At 32.8% G+C, this 15,850-nt stretch overlaps 1 pseudogene; it reads left to right on the plus strand.

Annotated features, from left to right (window-relative positions):
- The first annotated feature begins 11,874 nt into the window (after positions 1-11,874).
- Positions 11,875-15,850, plus strand: part of LOC101701342 (cytospin-B pseudogene) — a 42,282-nt pseudogene continuing 38,306 nt past the window's right edge.

Genomic DNA, 15,850 nt, shown 5'->3' on the forward strand with positions numbered 1-15,850 from the left:
GTCCAAACATTGAAAATATTAAGTAAGAGGTTTTAGGCTCCTGCCCTTCAAACTGTACCATTTAGGAAGCATCTCACAGAGCCATGCCTTTTTCATATTAAGGATATAGTTTGCAAGCAACTATAATGGCTTTGAATAGCCATTCTGTTCTTTTATTTTTTTCTTCTTAAAACTTCAAAGCACATAGCAACAGCACATTTATTTACCATGTTATTTCAGCCTGGGAACCCATTTTAAGAACTAGAAATAGGCACATAAATGACACGTTAAATTTTCATCAGCAAGTCAGTGAAGTGTTTTCCTATTTGACACATCATAGTGTGTAATGAAACATAATGGTGTGAAACTGCTAAGTTGAAGGAAACTGCATGTGGCCTAACCCAGAGAGGGAAAAAGTCCTTTTCAGAATATATGAATCCTAGTTAAAAGAATAGTGATATATTCAGAGACTGATTTAACAAACTAATCTATATGGACTCTAATACCTTTGTTATTTTAATTTTAAGTATATATTTATGTATATTCTGGATAAAAGTACTCTTTTTTATTATGAAGCAAAATAGGAGAATTTCTTCTGAGAATTTGAATTCAGTTTAAATTTATTTTGAGCATCTATTTGTAAAAGTGACAATAAATCTATATTTTTAAAACTTTTTAAATGCTTTACATGTGCTATATTGTTTATTTTTCAAAAGTGCATAACAACTCATTAATATTCTTCTTGTTTTCCAAATTAACACATGAAGCCTTTAAATATGTTAAGTGATTTTCTAGATAACTTACTGTGTGGCTTCAGAGACAACACTCACTCCCACAGTGATTAAATAATTGTGTAAGCTCCATAAAATTTACAGCAAATATAGAAAATTAAAGTGATAGCATCATAATGCAACATCATTGTTTGTTAGTTAGTTTGTGGAGAATCAAGAAATGCCTTTTCATTTAGGCAAAGGCTTGTGGAAAGTGTGGCATTTCAGTTGAGGATTTAAAGATAGCTATAAATTGGATAGGGAAGGTTGGGTGAAAAAGCAAGTCATGAGGGCCCCAGTGCAGTGACCACTTGATGTGCCTCAGATAAGGGCTTTCAACAGTGATCTAAATCAGAACTACTTGAATCTTATTTTATTGTTGTAAACTGATGAATTCAAGATACCTTTCATTATCTGAATCATAAATTGTTAGTTACATGCATCCTGTGCCAAACCCTTTTATTTTCACAAGAAATATGGACTTTAAAATTCTCCATAGTCAATATTTGGCCTGAAAATTATTAGTGTTTGTTTTCCCTGAACTAAAGAAAGAGAAATTCTTAAATACTGGGTCCTATGTAAGTATTGGTGGTGTAAAATTGGGTCCTATGTAAGTATTTTCCTTCTTCCTCTGCTTCATGGCTGCCCTGAGATAAACCGTTTTCCTCCAGTATGCCCTTAAGCTATGAAGTTTCTGACTTGAGGCTAGCCAACTATGGACTGAATGCCCTGAACCTTGAGCCAAATTAAACCTCTCCTTTAAGTTGTGGGTGTCATGTATTATTTCCCAGCAATGGGAAAGTGATGAATACAATTGGTTTTGCCACTTGACTTTGTAGAGCCAGGTTGCAGATCCTTAGATCAAAAGATAAGCCTAAACTGGGCATAATGGCTCATAGAATCTCAGCACTCTTGGAAACAGGCACAATCTGGGAGTCTTATTACAGGTTTGCACTCAGCATGGTCAACAGAGTGATTTAGGGAGACCCTGTCCTACAATTTAAAAATAAAACAAGACCGAGTTTATAGCTCAGTGTTATGTCCCTAGACTTAATCCTCATAACAGAAACAACAACAAAAAAAGAAAAACAAAGAAAAGAAAAAATTAAACTAAACCAGGCACTCTATTGACTTCCCTCTGGCTTTGAATTTTCCTTTCAAGCATCAGAGTGTAATTATCTTGCAAGACTTCAGAAGATAGTCCTCAAAATCACATTGTCTTAAAATATGTGAGACTCTTCTAAAACTGATTGCTGATGACACTATCATTTTAGTCACATCTGGGTAAAAACACTACTACTATCTTAACTCAAACCCAGAAAGCTCTAGCTTCTTCTGTTCATATTGTTGAGTGCACACCTATGGAAGATGTCTGTGTGCACTCTGAAATCTGTTTAGTGACTCAGTGTTCCAAAGAGCATGGAACAGCCCACAAGATTGGATAGGAAGAAAGCCACAGATTTCCTGCATGTACATGAGTTAAAGATGTGTTTCTTTGTTCATTAAATTAACCTTTGATTTGTTCATTCATTTGCCAATGTATAGCATCACCCCCAAGTTTTATTATTCCAATCTAAGATGATATTTTTCAGATAAAAGTGATGAAAAGACAAAAGCTACTATGTTCCATCAAGGTAAAAACTTCCCTTCCTCTTAAAATATGATTCATTTTTATCCAGTTTGCTTCTCAGTAGTATTATCCAGTTAAATAATGGACAGTTCAGGGCTCCATATGAGTTCATTTTAATAAAAGAGTTTTAATAAGTTTGTGCTCCTTTTCTAGTTGAAAACATGTAAAATTTGCAAGTGAAAGAGAATTTGTACTTATTTATTCTGTTTCGTTTTTGGAAACAGGGTCTTGCTGTGTAGTTTAGGTTGGAACTCACCATGTATCCCATGCTGGCCTGAAACTCATTTTGAATCTCTGCCTCAGCCTCCTGAGTATTGGGTGTACAGGCATGCATCTCCATGCTTGGTTTATTTCTATAATAGTATCTGCTTAGATTATTTTTGATCTTTTGCAAATAAGAACTTTCAGAAAGGAACAAGACATTTTTCTTTCACTAGATGACAGACTTTCTATTGCAGGTTGATTATTAAAAACAGATTGTATAATAGGTATAACATAGAGTTAACAAAATCTCAAAATATTTAGTCATTGGATCACGATAAGGTAGAAGCACATGTTGATCTGTATTTACATTCTGGAATAAATTGAAACGTACACATAAAGCATTCCAAAATATAATAATTTCATGATCCAGCTTTGACCCTATACTCCCCGTGAAATTTACCTGGATAAGTCTAGACAGGAATATTGTCAGTTACACTGAGGCTCCCTTAAGACATTTTATTGATGTTATTCACCTTTGTAATTATTCTCATACAACTATATTTCTTGGATATGGTATCAGAAAATATACATCAATTTTCTGAAGCATGAAATCTATATTTAGTAATTTTTAAAAAAAATTATATCAAATCTTTTGAAAAAACTGAAATTGTTAGTGGGTTTTTAGGGATATATTTATACCTTTCTTAAGATCTCCATATTGTTAGCAATTACTTACAGTATAAAATTATACTTTCTGGAAATCACTATTGGGATTCTTCACTCTTACACTACACTTCTTCAGTCTACAGCACTTCAAATGTTTTTCTAGCACTATAGCTTTTGTATTTAAGTATGTATTTTCAGTTTTTGTCACACACAAAAACTTTTGCAAATTGAGGAAAAATTCAATGTGTTCAACACATACACTTTGTTATCTTCCTGACTAATATCAGTACTTTTCTCAATGATAATTATTATTTTTATTAATAGATATTTTAAATTATTAATTTAATGATTAAGTGTATTAACAGTTTCAGTGTTGGTAGTACAATAATTTATTGCTATGATTGAGAACATCTCTTTCCACGAAATTTTTATCTTTGCCTTAAAACTTATTCTGTTTTAATTTTCAAAAGTACTGCAGGATTTTATTTACTAATATGTTATTTTAGGATTTTTCAGGGAAAATAAAGTAATTTTTTAGCTTTTTTTTTGTTTATACTGTTTTTAGAAGCAGGTTTCCACTGTGTTTCCAGGCTTGGCTTGAACTCCAGGGATCCAGAGATCCTCATTCCTCAGCCTCCTGAATAGGTGAGTACAAGCAAGTGCCTTTATGCCCTGCTTGCTGTAGTTATGTTCTTTCATAAAATTCCTAAGAATCAGATTTTATTGAATAATTTAATAATACAAACAATAAACTTCTGATATTAGCCTGATACAATTTTTGATGTCATATTTTGATGATGTTCTTAATTGATATTATATATATATATATATATATATATGCAAAGTTGAAGTGAACTGTTAGTGAGGATTCAGCCCACTTAGAATTCAAATATTTCAGTTGCGAAAAATGTCACATTAAAATAGTACTTTAATTAACAAATTTAGTTTGGTGGCACATTTCAGAAGAAAAATGAATCTGTTAATTCTCTAAATTATCTTTTGATTAATAAATTTATGTTGTAGTGAAAATATTAGTATATATTATTCAAATTTACACATGGAAAAATCTGAAGAAATTATACAGAGCAATAATTAACAATTAGGAAGACTAAAGGGAAACAGGAAGTAAAGTAATTAATTTATTTTGTTAAAATACAATGGGGGGACAATTTTCCACTTCTTTCTTCCTTGAATCAAATAAAGGAAAACAAATACTAAAACATTTTTTAATAACTTTGCTAATATTTTCACAAGTAGGAAGTACATTTTTAATATAAAAATTCAGGTCTTCCCTAATTTCCTGTCCATATCTAAAAAACACAAAGCTCTGTTTTAGAGATTTCTATATTAATTATTTTTATGCATAAACCAATGTTATACATTATAGTAATTTATGAAATTAGGTCAGTAATTTATAATTACAACCAAAATGACTTAAATCCAGTTGAATCAAATCATATCCTATTTAACTTGTTTAAAATATTGAAATAATCATATATTAATCTATTAAAATATTGCAGCACAATAAAAATCTGCATACATGTCCACTCATTGAATTATTCAAAGTACATAGATCAAATGGTGTTCTATTGTCACTTGAAGAGAAAGGTCTTGAATTTACCTGATGGGTTTTTTGTGTTTTAATAACAAATATTATGTTTATAATCTCAGAAATAACAAACATCTTACTCAAAATGAAATAGTATTTGTAGGCAAAAAAAAAAAAAAAGTCTAAACTTGATTTCTTGGCTCTCGTTTTAGGGTTTCTAAAATGACCTTTTGTCTTTCAAAATGAAGAAGCTAACCAGCCACTGGCTGTTGAATCTGATACTGGCTGTGTTGACAATTAGCTTCTTTGACAGGAGATTCCTTCCTCAAGAGTAATTTCTCTCCACTGCAGAAGGACTAAACGAACAAAAAAAGGCAATGATAATAATCTATTAACTTATCCCAAGAAACAAGAGTACATTTTGCATTATACAGGCATAGCCAAACATTCTGATGTGAAGGCTACCCTTACTTTGTAATTACATTGCCACCTATAGTATCATTTTGTGTTTCCTGGACTCTTGCTAATATGATCTCAGATGTACCAACATTCATGATGAGTCTTCAGGGGATAGTACTCTATTCTAAACTGAAAAGCAATAGTTACAATCCTTAAAATGAGCATGGTCTTTTTTGAATTTAAAAAAAGATCCCAGAATAGGAAAATCTGTGAAGATAGAGAATAGCTCAGTGGTTCCCAGCATTTAGTGGGGAGGGATTAGGAGATTATCCCTGGTGGGTTAAGCATTTTGTTTTTGGATAAAAAATGATCAAAATTTAATTGTGATCATGATTGTGTAACTGTCAGTGTGTGTCTTAGTTAATTTTTTCTCATTGCTGAGGCCAAATACCTAACACCCAAAATTAAAGGGGGAAAGGTTTTTTTGGCTGACATTCCATAATCAGTTGGCTCCAAGGTGGGGTGGTAGAGGGGCAACAGTTCAAGGAAGCAGAACACAGCAAGAGCAACAAGGGACCTTAACAGTGTCTTTCTGCCTCTTTTATTTTATTCAGACTATTTAGGGCAGGTACCACTCATACCCTTAATCCCAGTACCCTCAGGCCTAGGCCCACATGCATGAATCAATCACACACTCTAGATTCAGCCACTTCTGAAAAAGCCTGAGGTTTTAGAAGGACATCTAAACACACACCATAACAGTGTGCTAAAAATTTACTCAACCTTACACTTTGTTTGGAAATTGTGTGACATGCAAATTTTAATTCAATAAAACTGTTATTTTAAATAATGAAGAAATAAAATCATTTGTCCAAGTAGCAACTAATATGCCAAAATAATTCTAACAGACTAGAATGTTTCAAAGCTAATCAGAACTACTGAATATACACATACAAATTTTCCACATTCTATGTAATTTTTTTTGTTTCAACTGTAATAATAACAGTTTAGAAAGCAAATATAGTTTACTTTCACTGTGATACACTCAGTTTTTCTGTTGTTTTCAAATACTATTCCTTTCTGCCTGTCATCTTTAATGAAATAACAGTTTTCAGTAAAAGTTCTACAAGGAAGTTTTCCTTCATCATAATATAATGAAGGGCTAATTCCCCAGTTTTCTTTCTTTCATGATGCAAGTAAGAGAAAACTATAGCTAAAAGATTTTCTTCCCCAAAACTTTGTTAATATTCTCACAACTAACAATGCAGTTTTAGTATAAAATGACACATCTTCCCTAATTTCCTGAGCATGTTCCTAAAACCTATGAGGTTCTGTGTTAGGAATTTCCATGTTAAACAAACGCTACCCATTCTTTGTGGTACAAATCAACAAATTTGCTTCTGTTGACTTCATACTCTTCTTACCCTCGAATGCAACTCCTCTCTCTTCCTAGTTAGTGGTGATATTAAAATCTTCCATTGTAGTACATATTTTCCCATACAGGCTGAGTGAATCTATAGTCATTACAGTTTCCTGCATGTTCTGAGTAGATTTCAAAGACCATAATATATAACTGTCCTCTATATCTAAATGTCACTAAAACTGTCCTGATTGTGAAGCGATGCTGAAAGAAAGACATGTGGAAGTAAATAAATCATTTCAATATTCAGCTACTCTGCTTAACCAGAAACCCCACTTCCTCTCCTTCATTTCATGTCTTGAAGTCTGTTCACTAAATAGTGATAAAATCTATTCATCTAACAATTCTTGTGAAAAATCTTGTATCAGTCAATGAATTCAGAATGGAGAGTCATTTATAAACTGGTTCTTTCATTTAGTATTTTGTTCCTTATTCATCTCCACCATATAATCACTGAAATATCTTTTGAAAACACATATTTTTCATCTTAATACTTTATTCTTGTTCATTTCAAAAAACATGGAGACATCTGTTTCTCACCTTGTCTTCGCTAATATGTCTCTACCATTCCTGCCTCAGTTCCTTTGCCTCCTCTCAACAAAATCACTCTTGTAAAAACCTGCCAGGTGTAATTTTCTACTTCCCATTTCTGTGTATTTTAAATATGGAAAAGTGACTTAAAATGTCATTTTATTATACTAATTGCCAACTAATTTAATTAATGTGACCCATGTAAAAAATGGCAAGAATTTTTAAACACACAAGCTAGCAGTTAAGTTGTGTAGCAGTTGATTATACCTAGACACTACTGATTGGCATTGGGCTACCACAGGAATTATTGTTGCATAGAATTTGAAATCAGCTGTAATTTTTCACTTTAAGATTTTTATTTTTCTGCTTATGACTTTTCTCATATCTACAAGCTTAAGGTACAAGATCTTTCGTATAATGTTAATGATATCTCTTCTCTGCCATTATCCCACATTTTTTTCTGTTCTTTATCATGGAAATTTCAAACATTTTATATTCTTGTCTATGTAATTTGTCCCAGGAAAATATATATCTACAAGGTTCCCCAAACCTTATCCAGAATTGTTACCAGGTCTGATAAAAACATAGCCAAAGTAAGTTTTAGATTTGCTTCGTATTTGTATTCCTACTGTAGTCCAGATCCTTTCTGACTCTCAGTTAGAATACTGTCCTAAACTTCTGAACTATGCTAAGCTTTCAACTTTAACTTTACTAGCCATTCTGAACTACATAGCCAAATTTCTCCTATAGGACGTTGCTCTTAAAAAGTGACATTGTCAAAAATTTTGGAAATAGGCTCTATATTCCAAGACCATACACTTATCAGTCAACCATGCAAGACTAAAATATAGGCTACAACCCAAATTTGAAGGGAAATAAATGAGAAGTAAAGGTCCAATCCATAGCTTTGAAAAAGAGAATCATATTATTTTATGGCATATTCAAATGAAGGCATGAACTTTAACAACAAAATTTTGAGCCCAGCATACTGAGAATAAACCACATTTTCATCATATGCTGCTTGACTGATCTAGACCAGGTCACTTAAGAAACCATTTGGAAATTGGGAAAATTAACACTAAGTATTACTTCACAATAGATACTTTATAAAAACACTTGGTACAATGCCATGATATAAAACACTTTGCAAAATGTAAGTGTTCTTATCAAATTATTTATGGAATATGGTTGCACAATAATCTAAATCATTTGCTAGTGGAGAGAACCCAGAAAGGTGTACTCTTAATCCAATATGACAGGTGCATTGTAAGAAGACAGTCAAACAAAAATATGGGAGTAAACCATATTATACAAGAAGATGCTGGAGTTGTGCACCTAGAAACCATAGAGAGTTAAGGAATCTTGATGACACTAGAAGTGAATGAAAAATCATGGAACATGATTCTGAGACCCCTCTTGAGAGCATAACATTGCCAGCATCTTGACTGCATACTTGTAGTCTCCAGAACCGTAAGAAAAAAGTTCTTTATTTTAAGCCCTCCAGTTTGTTATAGAATATCTATAAAAATGATACCTTAAATATACTAACAGGTTTCTCTTTTAGTTTCTTTGAGCTAAGTTGTGCATTTCAAAAATGTTTCCTAGTCCACAATTTGCCATTATTTAAGGGATTCTTAATGTCTACTTGCTACAAAAATTTGTACATTATATTTTCACAAGACCTGATTTTATTATATCTTACCTGCGAAAATATTTGTTTAAGAACCGTCATGTTTAATCTTTTTAAAGATATTTTTCTTCATCTACTAACTGTGATTAGGCACCTCATCTCTATTTACCATATTTAACCACCCTATAGTGGAAAGAGTTGATGACCTAGACTTTTGCTATTTCTTAGTGGGGAAATGTAAATAGTTTCATATATGGAACTTTGCAATATTGAAGACTTAGAAAGCAGCAATACTTATTCCTCTTATTCCTATTTCTCATATAGTTAAACCATTAGTTATTATTTTTAGTATGACATGAATGGGGACTAGCAAGGTTTAGCAAAATGCTCATTTTGCTGTATTTGTTGTTTTGATTTGGTAATAAACCTTTAGCTCAAATAGATTTTCAAATTCTAGCAAAGTTGCAAGTATAAGGCATTATTATAATCCTCTTATCTAAATGAATTTCTTCCCGAGAAAATTAACAATATAAAATTTAAAAATATAATCCATAATCATAAGAAATGAAAATTAAGAAATAATGTAAGAAAAAAGTTGAAAAGTCAACTTTTGAACATGTATAATATGTTTTCAAAGCCACTTAGCTTGTCTAAGAGTCAAATTAGAGGAATTGGAGAGCAGCCATGGGAAACAAACTACATGACAGAATGACCTAGAATTGGAAAATATCAGAAAATGAAAGCAAAAGGAAGGATATACCCAGAGGTGTAAAAACCATTCTCCTTGTTCACAACAACTTTATCTAGGGTAATCTCTTGGGCAACAGAAGCATCTTCTTCCTGTCCAGTTGGATTTACTAAAAAAAAAGTAAAATTAAGGGAGAATAAGTTAAAAAGTCTAGACACAGCATATAATAAAACAATCTTTTTCTGTGACAGCAGCAAAGAAGATTCTGGAATTTTTAATCTATTTCTCCCTCATTCGAATCAGAGAAAATTCCAGTAGCTGTAGGAAAAGAGGTAGATTGGAAAGAAATGTTTCAGTGATTAATAATAAGAAGAAATAAGAGAACCAAACACAACACGTACACCAAAATGAAAAGTGTTGAAAGAAGTAAATGTAAAAGTACTATCTGGCAGAGAGCAAAGAAAGATCACAACAGAATATTGCCAAGAACAAAAATCAGTTGGTTATTTCAGCAGGAAATATAAAGAAAACTTTCAGGCAAAAGTAAGGTATTATATACAAAAATAAGAATTTTGAAGTAGAAAAATAATGGGAGAAAATAAACATTTAAATATAATGGTATTTCAGGAATGAGTGAAATTTTACTTCCTAGAGGATTGTTATTCATGATACTTTCCTTTCTCCTAGATATTTTAAGATGCTTTCAGTTCCCTCCTGTGAAAACTGATTTTTCAAACTGTAATGCATGAGTTGCCTATGTGTCTCTTTTATTAAATGCAAATCATGAGGAGGCAGGATCCTTTCTCCTTTTTGTTATAGTGATTGTTCCCTTCTTTACATCCCTAGTACACATGTACATGTATAGATGTGGCAAAACATCTATTAAGTAAGTATTTTGGGGTACATAAATAAATCATTATAAATGTCACAAACAGCAATAACTTGCTGAAGTTTCCAAAAGTAATCTTGAAGCTGTGAAATGTATACAAAGAAAATAACAAAATGTGAAATGTCATGGAGAAGATTATGTTTTTCTTTCTTACTTTTTTAGAAAATTAACTTTATTAGAACATTTTGGGTATACATTATGATAACGTTCATCATCGGGAATTTGTACGTGCTCATGATATATCTTAGTTCCTATTATATATTCATATTATAATATCTTTTAATTTATATTTTCCTTCAGTAGATTGGATGTCCCTATAGTTAATTCTATATCAAACTTTTAAGTGGAAAACTCAGAGTTCTTACTAGATATTCTGAATTCCCCCTTTGGTATCTTTTCTTTCAAATAATACATATAGATAAATGGATAGATAAGTAGACCAACAGTGATATGGGCATTCGCCCAAAAGGTTATTCTTATCCTCTCACTACATAGTCAATCATTTCATAATGTTTATAAGTAAATCTTTACCTTCACTTAATTAATCATTTCTATTTTCTAGCCAGCTGATCTTGGGCAGATATCTCTGAAATCATTAACCAAAATAAACCAATACATGGGGGCCGGGGATTTAGCTCAGTGGTTCCACTGCCTGCCCTGAAAGCGCAAGATCCCGAGTTCCATCCCTGGTACTAAAAAACAAAACAAAACAATACTTTCTTTTCTGTTGTACATTACACATTTTGTCTCTGCTGGGCAAAGCCAATCAATACAGAAAATTGGTACCTAACAGTGTGCTTACTGTTGTTATTGTGCCTATACTTGGAGATGTCCTTCTAAGGATTTTGAGCCATAAAGTTTATGGGAGGAGACTGGAAAGTTTGGAGATAGTGTATAGACTAGAGAAGCCATAGAATTGTTGTCAGCAAAAAGTGATGAGTGTTTCTGGTGGGACTTCAGAAGACCATAATACTAATAAGAATGTAGACAGTAAAGAGTGGAAATTAAAACATATAACTTGTCTTTTTTTCATTTTTTTTAAAGGGGCTCATTGTTAAGACTGACATTTTAGATAAAGAATGAGGACTCTTGGAAATTGGAATACAGAGTGAAATATTCTGGCAAAAAAATAATGTCTACATTTTTATCTGTCTCTTGTGTAAGGATGGGTTTAAAGGTGACAGAATAATTGCTCTGGTAGAGAAAATTTCAAGGCAATTAAGCATACAGGTAGCAGCATGGGTATAATTGGCTTCTAGTTAGATACACAGTAAGAACTGTATATAAAAATCAGAGTAGAAAGATTTGAAAAACTTGGATTTGGGCCTTAAAAGAAGCACATGTAAAGTTGGGACCACTGGGAGTATGGATGCTGAAGAGATAATTTAAAGGAAACCAAGCACTTTGAAGAGTGACAAGAAAACGATGCCCAAGAGAGCATCTTAGGAATAAGCAGGATGTCACATTGTAGGATCAAAGGTGTATAAATGTAAACTCCTTTGAAAGACATTGCTTGGAGATGAGAGCTTTAAGGCACCCTGTTCATTCAGGATCACCTACAGAAGGTTTTCCCCTGAATTCAGCCATTCAGACACTCAGAAGTCACCCAGTAGATTTCAAAGAGGAGCTTACTATTGCTCCAGCTGGCTATCCACCTTGGCATTGTACATATGATTTCCATGTGATGCTGGTCTTACAGGCATTTAGAATACAAGCGGTATGGAGGCTTCCATCTAGATTTTAGGGGAAGGTTGGGAGGCTAGGCAATGTCCCCCCACCCCCCAAATCTCTTGAAAGGCAGTGCATGAAGTTGTGAGAGTGCATCCAAAGTTCAAGATAAAAATGCCAAGAACATGGAATGTCTGCTGAGGAAATCCACAAGCAGTGAGAAGTATAAACCCAAACAAGAGGCAATGTGGGCTGTACCTGGCAGGGTCATAGGATGAGGCCATTCAAGTCTTCTCCAATTCATATCTTACCACAAAGTGACCTAGATGCTGGAATTAGAACTACATTACTTAATGTTCTCCTTGTTGGGTTTTATTCTTGCTGTAGTCCAATTCTTTTGTATCGTCTATTCATTTACCCTGTGTCATTGCATTTTTGGAATATGAATTTTTTTTTATTTTTACAGGGTCTGACAGTTAAAATTTTTCTTTAAGTCTCAGTAAAGACTTTGGACTTGGACTTTTGAGCAATGTTGTGACTGCTGAAACTTTGGGGAAGGAATTACTGCATCTTCCTTTGTATGCAGAATCCTTACATCATGTCAGGCAGAAAAACAACATTGATGTTATTTCTATTTGGAGATTGAGTATACTTTAAAGAGATACTTTGGGGTGTGAACTTGACAAGGAATGGGAATATTATCAATGGTGAATATTATCAACTTGATTGGCTTGAGAGATACCTACGAAATTAGTAAAGTACATTGCTGGGTGTGTCTGAGTGGAGAATGAAGGCATGACTTGGAGCCTGATGTTTGGTCACTGGCCCCTTCCTCTCCGTTTCTTCTCCTGCTCTCTGCTTCCTGGATGCCATGATGATTTTCTTTATGTGCCTTTCTGCTGGGATGTTTCTGCCTTGGAGTAGATAACCACAAACCAATACCTATAAAACCATAACCCATGGTCCTTATGAAGGATGATGTACTAATAAAAAATAAAAACTGGAAAAATGAGCCAAAAATAAACTAATTCTTCCTATAAATTATGTATCCAGGCATTTTGTTCTAGCAATGGAAAGCTGACCAATACACAGATCTTGCCCTCATTTTCTCTACCTAACAGCATGGATGTTAGTGAACTGAAATAGTCATTTTGGTCTATTATCTTTATTTTTAGTTTCTTTATTAGTGCATGTTTGCAGTGTATAATGTTTACATTCATTGTTGGAAGATGGTACATGTATATGACACATCTTAATTCTTTTATTTTCATCCCCATTCCCTCTTTCCCTCCCTGCAAACCCATTCTTCAGTCCTCTTTCCGTTTTAAAAAAAAATCTGTCTCACTGTTTCCTATTGTGTTTTTATTTTGCTCTATGATTCATTTATATTTTGAGTTCTCATAAAAGAGAAATCATGAGATATTTCAGCTTCTGTGTCGTATTTATTTCATTTACTATTATGACCTCTATATCCATTTTCTGACAACTTTATTGAGATTCCTCAAAAAATTAAATGTAAAGATTCCTTTCAACCCAGGTAATCTCCTTTTAGGTGTCATCTCTAAAGAGCAAAAGACATCATATTATAGTGACAAATGCTTATCTATTTATATAGCAGCACAATTTATAATAGCTAAATCTTGGAAGCTGCCTATTTACCCATCAACACATGAATAGATTATTAAGAAAATGTGGTTTTTATGCACAATAGAGTATGATTCTTAATGTATACTATCTTCTAATTCCATCTCCTTTGACTTGATTCAAGACTTGGAAGCCTATAATTTTAATATAATTCAACAATCTCAGTTTAGAAATTGATAATTATATTTATGCTGGAATTCTGTTTTATATTTCAACATATTTGCAAGAGATCTGATTTGTTCTGTCTATTATTTAATGCTAGTTCATTCAGTTCTCCTTTGTAAACCTTATAATTTGGAAGTATGTTACTTTATACAGCATAGTTATTTAAGTCATTTATATTTCAGGTGTCATTCTCAAACATTTTCCTTATTGTTATACATTTGGTGCTTTTGAAGGCTTTAGTTCACTTATTTTGCTGTCAAATACTATTGTTTATTATTTTCCTCCAAAATTAGTTAATTTTTTAATTTGTATTCACTGATCATTATTTCCTTCCTGAACAACATTCATTTTTAAGCATTTTGAATCCAGAGATATTATATATATTCTGAGCAAAGGTCCGGCTTTGGAGAAAAAAAATAGAACAGTATAATTCCAACTAGTTCATCAAGTGCTGGGAAGAGTACTTTTATGCCATAAGAGGTGGTCTGGACATTAAGAGAAACACTTTTTTTTCATCCAGCCCTGAAACTTTCATAACCTTTGAAACAGTTTTATCATTCTGTTTAAATTAATGCTTCATTTATTTACCAAATAATAAGTAATAAATTTAAAATCAGGATAAAATAAAATGTCTTTCTTCAGACTCATTGCCATAATGTAGAAATGTAGTAGAAGCCCTGGATTAAGACTTCAAGCAAATGCACCAGCGAGGTTTATTGTCCAATAAACTATGACATGCAGGCATTGCACCATACAAATGTACTCCTATTTTTGACAGTGCCTACTGCTGCATTAAAAGAAAGAAACAATTTTCAAGGCAATAAGCATATGACATGCAAAAGAGGCTGCCTACGTACAGTGCATTAGGTTCAAGGCAGTAGCTATGAACTGAGCATAGAGAAAGGACTTAAAACGGATTTTGTTCATTTCATATTCAGTGCACATCTGCCCTTCAGACTTTCTCTGTTTCAGACCCCATGGATTCGAATCACGTCTCTTTCCACTATTCTTCAGTGCACAGACCTGCTGCAGGAATCAGGTCTCAGACTTGCCGTGGAAGCTCACCCTTAGAACACTGGGGAAGCAATGAGATAATAAAATCATGGAGTCTTAGTGTCTATGGTGACCTCTGTGAGTTACTATTCTATTCTTCCATATACATTCACATATACATAGCAATGAGCACCTAGGATTCACTTGAAAGCTTTCTATCACAAAGAGACAATTTCTCAGTGATTGGAAATCTTTGAATACTGACTCTTCTGATTTTACCCCCAATATATCTGCTAATTCAAGTTTTTGCTTTTCTTGAGGTCCTCTAATGCAAATCAAATGTTTCATGACTATACTTAAATAGTTGAGGCATGCCCACGTGGCCTTATTTAGTTCCCTCAGTTATAAATTAAAAAGTGCATTTTCCTAATGCTGTTTCTCATGACAAGCTCATGTTAAATTTCTTTAACTTGATATGTGTTATGCTATGAGAAACTAACTCCCAAATACATATTAAGGCCACAATAAGCAAGAGAAAAGAGGAAAATCCTCACTCATCTCTCCAGACTTCAATTACAGGCAGGCTGTTATATGGTAATTTATGTTACTCTCTGCTGTTAGCATTTTAATATATCTTTAATCACTATAAGAACAGATTATAAGTCTTTCAATGATATTCAAATATCATTTTGGATTCTTTCATGTATATCTTGAGAATTAAGAAATACAATCTTAGCCAAATTTAAAATATCCTTTGAGTATTTGCTTATGTAAAATTAATTGATTTATATGGTAACATTGGTCCAAATAGAACCCTTGTGCATCTCTTTTTTGAAAGAAATACTGACTTCAGTAGACACAAACTTCTTTAAACATGCAAAATGATGTATTTTATTCTCATTAAAAGAAGGCCTATATGTTAAAACAAAATATAAGATAAAATCAGACTAGGATTGTGCACAAGTTCTGTCACTTCCAAATTAGGTAACTAGAAATTTTATCTAAGCTTTCCTCCCTCAGTTTTC

Source organism: Heterocephalus glaber, unplaced genomic scaffold (genome assembly GCF_053883595.1).
Source record: "Heterocephalus glaber isolate CG9 unplaced genomic scaffold, H.glaber_assembly_v1.0 deba00000470, whole genome shotgun sequence".
Taxonomy (NCBI): domain Eukaryota; kingdom Metazoa; phylum Chordata; class Mammalia; order Rodentia; family Bathyergidae; genus Heterocephalus; species Heterocephalus glaber.